Raw genomic sequence first — 8,873 nt, forward strand, 5'->3', positions numbered from 1 at the left:
AAGTGCAATGCAGCGTACAATTCCATAGATATAAACATATCTAGTAATAGCTCCACTATCAGTGACTTGTAAGTAAGCTATGGGAAAGGAAGCCTCCAGTAGGCAGCTCTTACTGCAGTAGTTTAATCAGTGTGGATTTCAGCAAACATTGCTCTTAGGCAAAGTATTTTCATCCTTTATGCAGATATTCATTATATTTCATGGCCTTCATATGGCAAATAATTTTCATGTGCTTGCTGGTAATTTGGCCTGCTTTCTTACCATCATCAGATGTGATCTTTTGCACTTGCAAGACTTGGAAGATGGGATTTACAACAAGGCTCCTTTAAAATACTGCAGCACTTGAAAATTCAATTAAATAAAAAGTCCTATTTGGATTAAGATTCATATTCTAGCGGAGAACATGTGATCTTAAAGGCCAAGTGACCTGTCAACATCCTCTAAAACTGTGTATGCCAAGCTGAGAGAAATGTATAAACTCACAATTTAAACAATTAAAATAATATTCATACTGAAGAGCTGGCATGATACAGAATTCCTGCAAATTCATTATCTGTTCAGGAACAACGTATACAATAAAAATAGAGACAATAATGCACTTTAGTACCTGAGTGCCACCTATGTGGTGTACTTCCAGTTGGTTCCACAGACTGAAAGACATGGTGGATGCAGTGTGGGCCCCCGCCCTTAGTGTGTGCTTGGCAGGTCAGCTCCCTGCAGGCAGCCCCTGCACCTACTGAGCAAAGCGCAACTGGTGCCAGGGCCATGCTAACCCAACTGTGCCGTGTGGATGGAGGCCTTAGCTTTGCTGGTGACACTGGTGCTGCCTGTGGAGTGAGGATCTGTCGTGGGGAACAAGCATTGTGGGAAAGGCTGTATAGGAAAGGACCCTACACAGTTTATCAGGGTTTTCTGATGGGATTGCCTCTCCAACCTTTCTGCCAAGGGAAAAGTGGGTGTAATGGAGAACCTTGTTTCTGCTGTTATTATTTATGCAAGTCAGAGAATTATGCCTTATCATAGAGGTGAAGATGTTTGATCCACGGGCTGAAGGCTCTGGACAGATGTGTATCTGCAGCAAGCTCATAGGTCTAGAGGAGCAAATCTGTCAAACAGCCCCTTCATTGCAGCTTTGTACAGCTTGTTAGATGTGACGAGGATGATAAGAATGAAGACCATGAACTCAATTAGGAATTCCATGGGAAGCTGATGCCAGGCCCAATGCCAGGTTTGATATGCCATTGTCACTGAAGAGATGCATTGCAGCAGTAAATGAAGTTTTCTAAGCGTGAATGCTGCATGCTTGCATATTTCAAATGACTACAGTCCAGCTGAGAAGTGACACAGCCATGAATAACTGAGACAAGGTCATCACCTGCCAGGATGGGAGAGAGCCTGCTAGCCAATGGAAGAGAACAGAAGTGTTATTTGCATAGGTTGCTGTGGGAAATCTTAGCATCAGTAGCAAATCCAAGAGCAGTTCCTAAATTATGAAACAAACACCCGATTCTGGAAATGCAACCTCATGCCAGGCATACTGCACACAAGTGAGAAGCTCTTAAAGATGCTTTCCTGACTCCCATCTGTCTTACCTCTGTCTTGCTTGAATGTAACCAGCTGCTTTTCTTCCACTGTCATGTTGGAGGTAGCAGGGTGTTTATATTCGCCAAGATGTAGGTATAGACATATTTCACCTGTCTACTTCTGACAATTCAATTCATGTCATGTCACATAGTGGCTCTGTGTAGACATGGGGAAGTGCTGCAAAGAATGCAGATCAGAAGTCCACAGGAGAGAGGAATTTAATGCTGAAGATAATGGTTTTTTTCAGGAGTCATGGGATAAGTCTCAGCAGAAAAGACTGAAAATAATTTTAGTACCTTATCCTAGACTTCTGCCACCCATCAGGTGAGACAGCAATATCTCATTGTTAATGCTAAAGTCAAGGAGGGTGAAGATGGATTTATGCCCTCTCCCCACTGACAGGAGACTCTCATACATCAATGCAACTCAAGTTATTTCATTTCTACATCCTAGCTTGAATCCAAACCATCCCAGATCTAAAAGATTTACTTTTAGGAGATTTAGTTCCAGCCACTCTTGGGCTAGTAGCTGTAAGAGCTTTCTTGGGAGCTGGGAAGCCTGTTGGATGTTAGTTAGGAAGAACTCATGTCTGCAGAGTGAATTTCCACAAGGCTGAGTCACAGTCAATTTCCAGTGTGTATGGGAACTGTTCAGTCATGGCCTGAACCACTGATTGATCACCTGGGGAAAGGACTGATTCAGCCACGAAAGCACAGGTGAAGGCAATTCAGCTGTGTGACCAGCAGCCTGGCTACACCCCTCCTGCTAGACCCTATTTAAGGCTGACTGCTGCTGGGGAAGGTTTTCTTTCTGGAGATCCCTCTTCAGTGGAGTCTTTCCTGTGAACCTAGATCTTTGGATATAGGTGAGCATTCCTTCCCTGTTTGTTTCTTGTCCCATTTTCAACACGACAATCTTTCCAGCTCTAACACCAACTGTAACACAGTGTGTTGGTAATTCTTGGTTGGTGTCTCCAGCTTCCCTCCAAGACTTTAGCCTTATGGTTGGGCTCTGCAGCAATCCTGGACAGAAAGCAGTACTGTGAGGTGTAATCTAGGGCAAATGGATACTGAAATGGAGGGAGCTTTTTGGTGCATTCATTGTAGTTAGAAGCCCAATTCAACTGTGCATTTTCTGGGATTTTAATGTTAATATAAACTTGACCAGATGTAAAATAAGGCTCTTATTTTTTCATGGGCTGAGGAGGAGGGAATGGGAAGCTTTTACAAAAGATCTAATTATTTGGTCTTTGGTTCTTGTAATGCAGCTGGGTTGATTTCCAGGTGTGAGGAAGGGCTGGGTCCTTCCTGTTGATTAAGTAAGTTGGAGGAAAGGATGATGGGAGGGGATGGAAGTCAGTGGATAGTGTGAACAGCTTTTGCTGGAAGAAATGAGGCTGTACTACAGGAATAAGCTTCTGCTTGCCGAGTTCCTTGCATTCTGCCTCCCTCCTCAGCTGAGGATGCTACTGGGAAAGGAGAACTGGAGGATGTCTGGTGTTTCCCAAGGTACTATAAAGCACGGAGAGGGCACTGCATCCGTTCATCAGCATGATTTCTTGTGTGGTGAATGAAAATCATGTGTCCTCTTTGATACCTGCAGTGCCTTGATGTACTGATGGTTGCGGTGGTCTTGGACGTAGGGTAGTACTGGTAATCATGTGGCTGCTTTGTGTTCAGGTCAGTGCTACCAGGACAGAGATGAGGAGTACTGACTTGCCCCATGACAGTCATGCCAGCAGGGCACCCTTTTCCATTGTGCTTTGCTCTAGTTTGCAGTACACTTGCCTGTCTCTGGCTGTGCTTGGCTACTGTAGAGGCTGGGTGAGCCCAGAACTGTTGTGCCTCTGTGTGGGCCATGTGCTGAAGTGCTTTGGGAAGGAAAGTGCAGAAAAGAGTCTATTAGCTGACTTGATTTATCTCTATTATTTATTGTCCACATGTGAGATTTCCTTTAGCTCTTTTGTTACTTCTGGGTACTGCAATGGATGTCCAGGGTGGTAGTTACTGCTTGCCTCTAGATTGGGATCAGATACTCTTGGCACTTAAGGAAAATGAAGATGGATAGCCTGAAAATGCAACAAGTTTTTCCTCCTTGCCTTGTGGGTTGATGTCGAAGACTTTAAGTCATTACGCTGTAACAATGTGTTAATTATGTGTCCATATTCTTAAAAATATGGATTTGTATTTACCTGTGTTTCACGATGATTATTGGGTACCAAGCAACCGATTACCCTTGCAGCCAATCATGTGCCATTAACAGTGAAAAATGGTAAACATTGTTTTAAATCTTGTTTGATTTGGCAGAGATACAACAGTAAAAAACAAACAAACAAACAAAAAAAACCAACAGCTAAATCAACTGTTTGTATATACAGCTTTTATCACCCACAGGCATCTTTATCAGTACAGTTTTGATTAATATCTGTACACAGACTAGCATATTCCTATTGCTGTTAAAGAAAATCTAATAGGCTGTTTGCTGCTTTCCTTGAAAGAGTGGATTTTAGAAAAGAATAATAATAAAGCACATAATTTTTATGCTTAAAGGAAGTTAACCAAAGTCTTGACACTCATATTTGGCCCACAGTATGAGGAGTTGTTGCCAAGTTCAGTGGGCTACTTAGTTTTCCTAATTACAACAGTGATTGTTTATTTTTCTTTATTGGGAACAAAAAATCCAGAGAAATATTTTTTACCTCAGTACAGATCAATTTCCAAAATGAATACACATGTGAAGGTAGACTAATTAGTGGGCAGGGAAGAGGTCAAATGTTTAATCTGAAACTGAGGTTCTGGTTAAGACATGCAGACTTCTGTCAAACAAATTGTGAATTTGTGCCACTTTCAGAGAATTGTTTCAATTTGGGGAAAAAAGCCCCAAAAACCCTCATGTTTCATTTCAACATTTCTATACATTTCAGTGTGCTCTACAATGAAATACGTTTCCCCAGTTTTCCTTTTAACATGCTGCTAACTTTCATAATGAGTTCAATTTTATCTCAAAACTTGAAAAAGATAAAATGTAAGTTGAAGTATACTATGAAATCTTTCACTGAAATTTAATCTTATGTTGCTTTTTTTAAATGCTAAGAATACTGGAAGCTTGTTTTAGGTCAAAGCAATGGATGTTTACTTATTTTGGTTTTTTTTTATTGTTTGGCTTTGATTCTTTGGCTGCTTAACCAAGAAAGTCTTGTAAGAAGAAACAGTTTCCCAGTTACCAGAGGCAGGTAGAGTGTTGTGGTTGTTGGAATCACGCAAGAGTCAGTGGAATGGTGGGGACTTTGCTTCCTCTGGTGTTGGGAACTCTACAGTTTAATCTTGCTACTGTGAAAGTCAATGGAAGAATTCATGGGTAGTATCTAGCCTGCTGTAACTAATGCTGTGGATCAGAAGGTCTGCATTTCCAGACACTTTATTGGTGGTAATGCTAATGAGTTTATGGTGTAAGAAAATTAACTTGACCGTGTTGTACATGAACTTCTTTGCTACTGTTAATGTTGTTGAAGTCCTTGCAGTCCTGCTCAGAACTGTGGATACCACTCATTACTTAAGGACCCTTTTTTTAAATAATCTTTGCTCTAACATGGAAGCAAAGGTGGTTGTGTGTGAAGAAGAGGATGGGGGTAGGGAGGATTTTAATCAGCAAGTGATCTGAGAATAAAGAAAGGTTACCTGTTTGTTTGTCAACAGGATGAAGTAAATAAGAGTTAAAAAAAAAAAAAATATCTGAGACACCAGTCAAAAGCAATCAAATATGTATTTAATTAAAGCAAACATAAAAATTAAAGTTACATGTTGAATCAATAAACAGCACTTTTTTCTACATGCATTTTGAACAAGACAGATCAGAATCTTGCATGATGAAGACATAATGTGTCATAATAATTAGGAACACAGACAAAAGAACAGCTAATCAACATGCAAATTTATGCAGTTCTGGCGATTCAGATGAGGCAGATTTCTACCTCTTTTTTTGCTTGATTCATCTTCATTGCTAATCATCTGAAGGCTGCCAAATGTTCACTGACACTAATGTATTATAGGTCAAGAGAGGCAGGTCTTCACCTATTACCCCCACAAACAATATGCTTTCCTTCCCTGTTTCCTCTTCAGGATTTTCAGCAATTACTGCCAGATGCAATCAGACTCCTTGAATAGGAGCAACTGGGGCTTGTTTGTGGCTTGGATTCATTAGAATCAGGAGGATGAAGAAAGGAATAAATTACTTAATTGCACAAAAAAGTTGCAGCCAAAGTGATGGTGAGAGAAGCTGATTGTGTAGTTGCGTATTAGGCCACTCTTGGAATGGAGGATCTTAGAATAGCTGGTAGTTTGGCCTTCCTGATTCAGACAGATTTGGGTGTCCTCCAAAACAGATGGCTCCACACACCATCTATTCTTCTCTTTGTCAGGTTTTACCATTTATTTGATCTTGTTCATCTATGATGCTGGTTGTATTAGATGTAACACAAATATGCATTCAGATCATATCCATTTAGTCTTGCATCCCAACTTTTATTCTTTTAGCCTTGTTTGATGAGATGATCAAGTTGAACAAAGCCCTTGTTGTCCTATTCCTGCGCAACATCCATACATAAAACACCAAAAACCGTGACTAAAGCCTTGCACAGACAAATAATCCTCCCGTGTCTCAGGTTTTTGAGGTTTATTTCTCCATGTTTTACCAAGCAGCCCCCCAGCTCAGACAAATGCTGACCAGACACAACAAATAGTTAATTTTTATTTGATCCCATAGAAACAAACATTTGCATATGCCCAGGCAAAACTGCCTGCCTCCCATCCTTATGCTGAGACCCCTGTTCAGATATTCTCTTCAGGTTCCAGGCCATGTGTTATGCTTGTGGGTGGTCTTAAGATCTTAAAGAAAAGCTTTGCTCTGTGAAGTCATGCAGCACTGTATGTAATTAAGAGGCTTCCCCCCTTCCAAACTCCTCTCTCTCTCCTGATGTCGTTGTTGTTGCGAATGATCTACGCTTTGTGGATGAGCTGCCTTTCAGGTAATGGTTAAAATTAACTTTTTAAAACTGAGATGTGTGGTTAGGGATTCACTTTGTGGGAGTCCTGCTGAGCACAGTGCTGTGTGCTCACTGGGACTGGAGCAGGCGTGTGCACTTCTGATTGCTGGATCTGGAGTGCATGTCGTGTGTGTGTGTTTACAGCTGGGGGAGATGAGGTGTTGCTTGTGTGCCTGGAAACTGGGGGGGTCTGTGTTTGGTGATGGACAGGTCGGTGTATGATGTGATATGTTACAGATCCTAGAAGTTCATTGCAACCTTGTACTAGTTTCTGCTTTGGCCCCACATCTGTTGTCTGACAAATACCCAACGTGCTGCTTTATTCTGTGATGATGTTTAGATCTTGGGTGTACAATACAGGCTTTTTGGTCTGTTTCAGCCTAAACTGGGGTTTGTAAAAGGCTTTAATATATTTTCAAAGTAAAATGAAACACCCATGGGTGTGGCAGATCAGTCCCAACCCCAGACAGTGAGCTCAAGCTCATGATTTCCAATGTCATAGCTGTGAATCCCTGAACATCCTGTCTTTCAGAGACTGGTGAGATGAGGAGGAGAAATGCTGGAACCCACCTCTCACCAAGACTGGCATCTGACAGCCATTTATGAATCACCTTTGGGGTAGCTATTCCAGAGAGCTTAAGGTACTTCCAGTAGAGTGTTTTTTTAAGGTCACATGTTGGAATGGATTCATGAAGGTATGTCCTTCAGATGTCATCTTTACTTTTGGAATTGAAGTTGATGGCAACTTTTGGCTACAAACCCAATGCGCAGCCTTCAGTTCTTGCCTCCCCTCAGCCCATGCATGGGGTTCACAGCCCCCTTTGACCTTGGTCCCAAAGGTTTCTCCACTCCTCTCTCCAGGTGGGGGAAGAGGAGCATTTACCCTGTGCATTTTTTTTTGTTCCCATAAGCCTGATTTTTTTATTTGGGATGTTTCGTAGGGCATCGGTGAATACATTTTATTGCAACTATTGGAGAATTAATTTTACTGCTGTGTCACTAGGGGGAGATTTGTGAAGGCACAAGTGCATTTAAGTGCTTACCTTTCCTCTGAAAGTCAGTAAGAGTTGTGTATCTAAATGGCTTTTGTGTCTGAGGAAAGTACGTGCTGTGAAATGGGAAGAGCCCACATTTGGTGCAAGTGCAAAAAGTCAGTGGGTGAGGCTACACTGAAGTCTTTTTTTTTTTTTTTTTTAAATTGTCCTCAGATCTTTCATTTCTTACAGGCTCGGGCTTGGTTTGTTGCAAAGAATTGAGATACCTCATCTCCTCAGTCAAAATCCTCCTAGATTGTTTTGTGATAAGAAGACTGAGAAAGTCTACACAAGGAACTTCTCTCTGTGCAGATGATACCTGGCTGCTTTTCTGTCTAATGTTATAGTGATTCAAGAGCTGATGATGTCTTACAAAGGCTCTCTCTATCTTAGGCCTCCCTCAGAAAGGCGGGGGAAAGCTACTTTGACAGGCTGGCTTTACAGCCTGTGTAATCTCTTGCAGAATGGCCTTTGCTTTCACAGCTCCTCATGTTGCACAACGTCCTGGTTTTTGCACTCACACTTGTCACTGAAACATTGCCTGAGCAGTGCTCAGTCTGAGGACTGCTCACTTCAGGTACTTACAGTTTTTTATTCTGCTGTGAAACTAGTTATTCCAGTGCTTGGAATAGTATTGGTAGCATCAGATTGGGTGACTAAACTGTTCAGAGTGGAAATGTGAGGGACGACAAGAGATGCAAATGAATCCTATTTTATGACTGGAAATACAGGAGTGCTGGCAAAGCTTTGGGCAAGTAAAAGGGTGTTAGTGCAAGCATTGGTGTAAAGGCCCTGGTTGCAGTTGGAGCAGAAAGTCCTCTGAATATGCATGTTTGCCAGTGATGCTTTAACTTAACAGAGTAGGTCCAAGCACCTACTCTGGCCACCTGTGGCTGTAAACATCTGCATTTGTTATTAGTGGTGTTCTTTAAGTGCTGATGTTTCCCATTAGAATGAACACAGGCTTTGAAAATGGAACTGTTCTCTCAATGAGCGTGTCTGTGAGCGGGCCACCAAACTTCGTGTGTGTAAAACTGAGGTTTAAAAGGTTGCTGGCCTTTTTGTGTCAGGAGGGGCCTATGTTACCACGCTGGTCTCTAAAGGCTCTTGAGGAACTTCTGCTGATCAGTGAACTCATTCGTCCTGATGGTCTATTGCCTCCTTTGTTTTGACATATTTTCACTCTCCTCTTAATGTTTCCTGTTTTCATGAAT

The 8,873-nt window shown here is 41.7% G+C and overlaps 1 long non-coding RNA gene across 1 annotated transcript; it reads left to right on the forward strand.

The window, feature by feature from the left end:
- Positions 1 to 2,406: 2,406 nt before the first annotated feature.
- Positions 2,407 to 7,937, forward strand: LOC125689190 (uncharacterized). The gene is made up of 3 exons (XR_007375111.1): positions 2,407 to 2,449; positions 7,158 to 7,320; positions 7,852 to 7,937. It is a non-coding gene; the product is annotated as an uncharacterized LOC125689190 (long non-coding RNA).
- Positions 7,938 to 8,873: the final 936 nt, after the last annotated feature.

The sequence above is a fragment of the Lagopus muta genome, chromosome 2 (assembly GCF_023343835.1).
Source record: "Lagopus muta isolate bLagMut1 chromosome 2, bLagMut1 primary, whole genome shotgun sequence".
In the NCBI taxonomy this organism is placed as follows: domain Eukaryota; kingdom Metazoa; phylum Chordata; class Aves; order Galliformes; family Phasianidae; genus Lagopus; species Lagopus muta.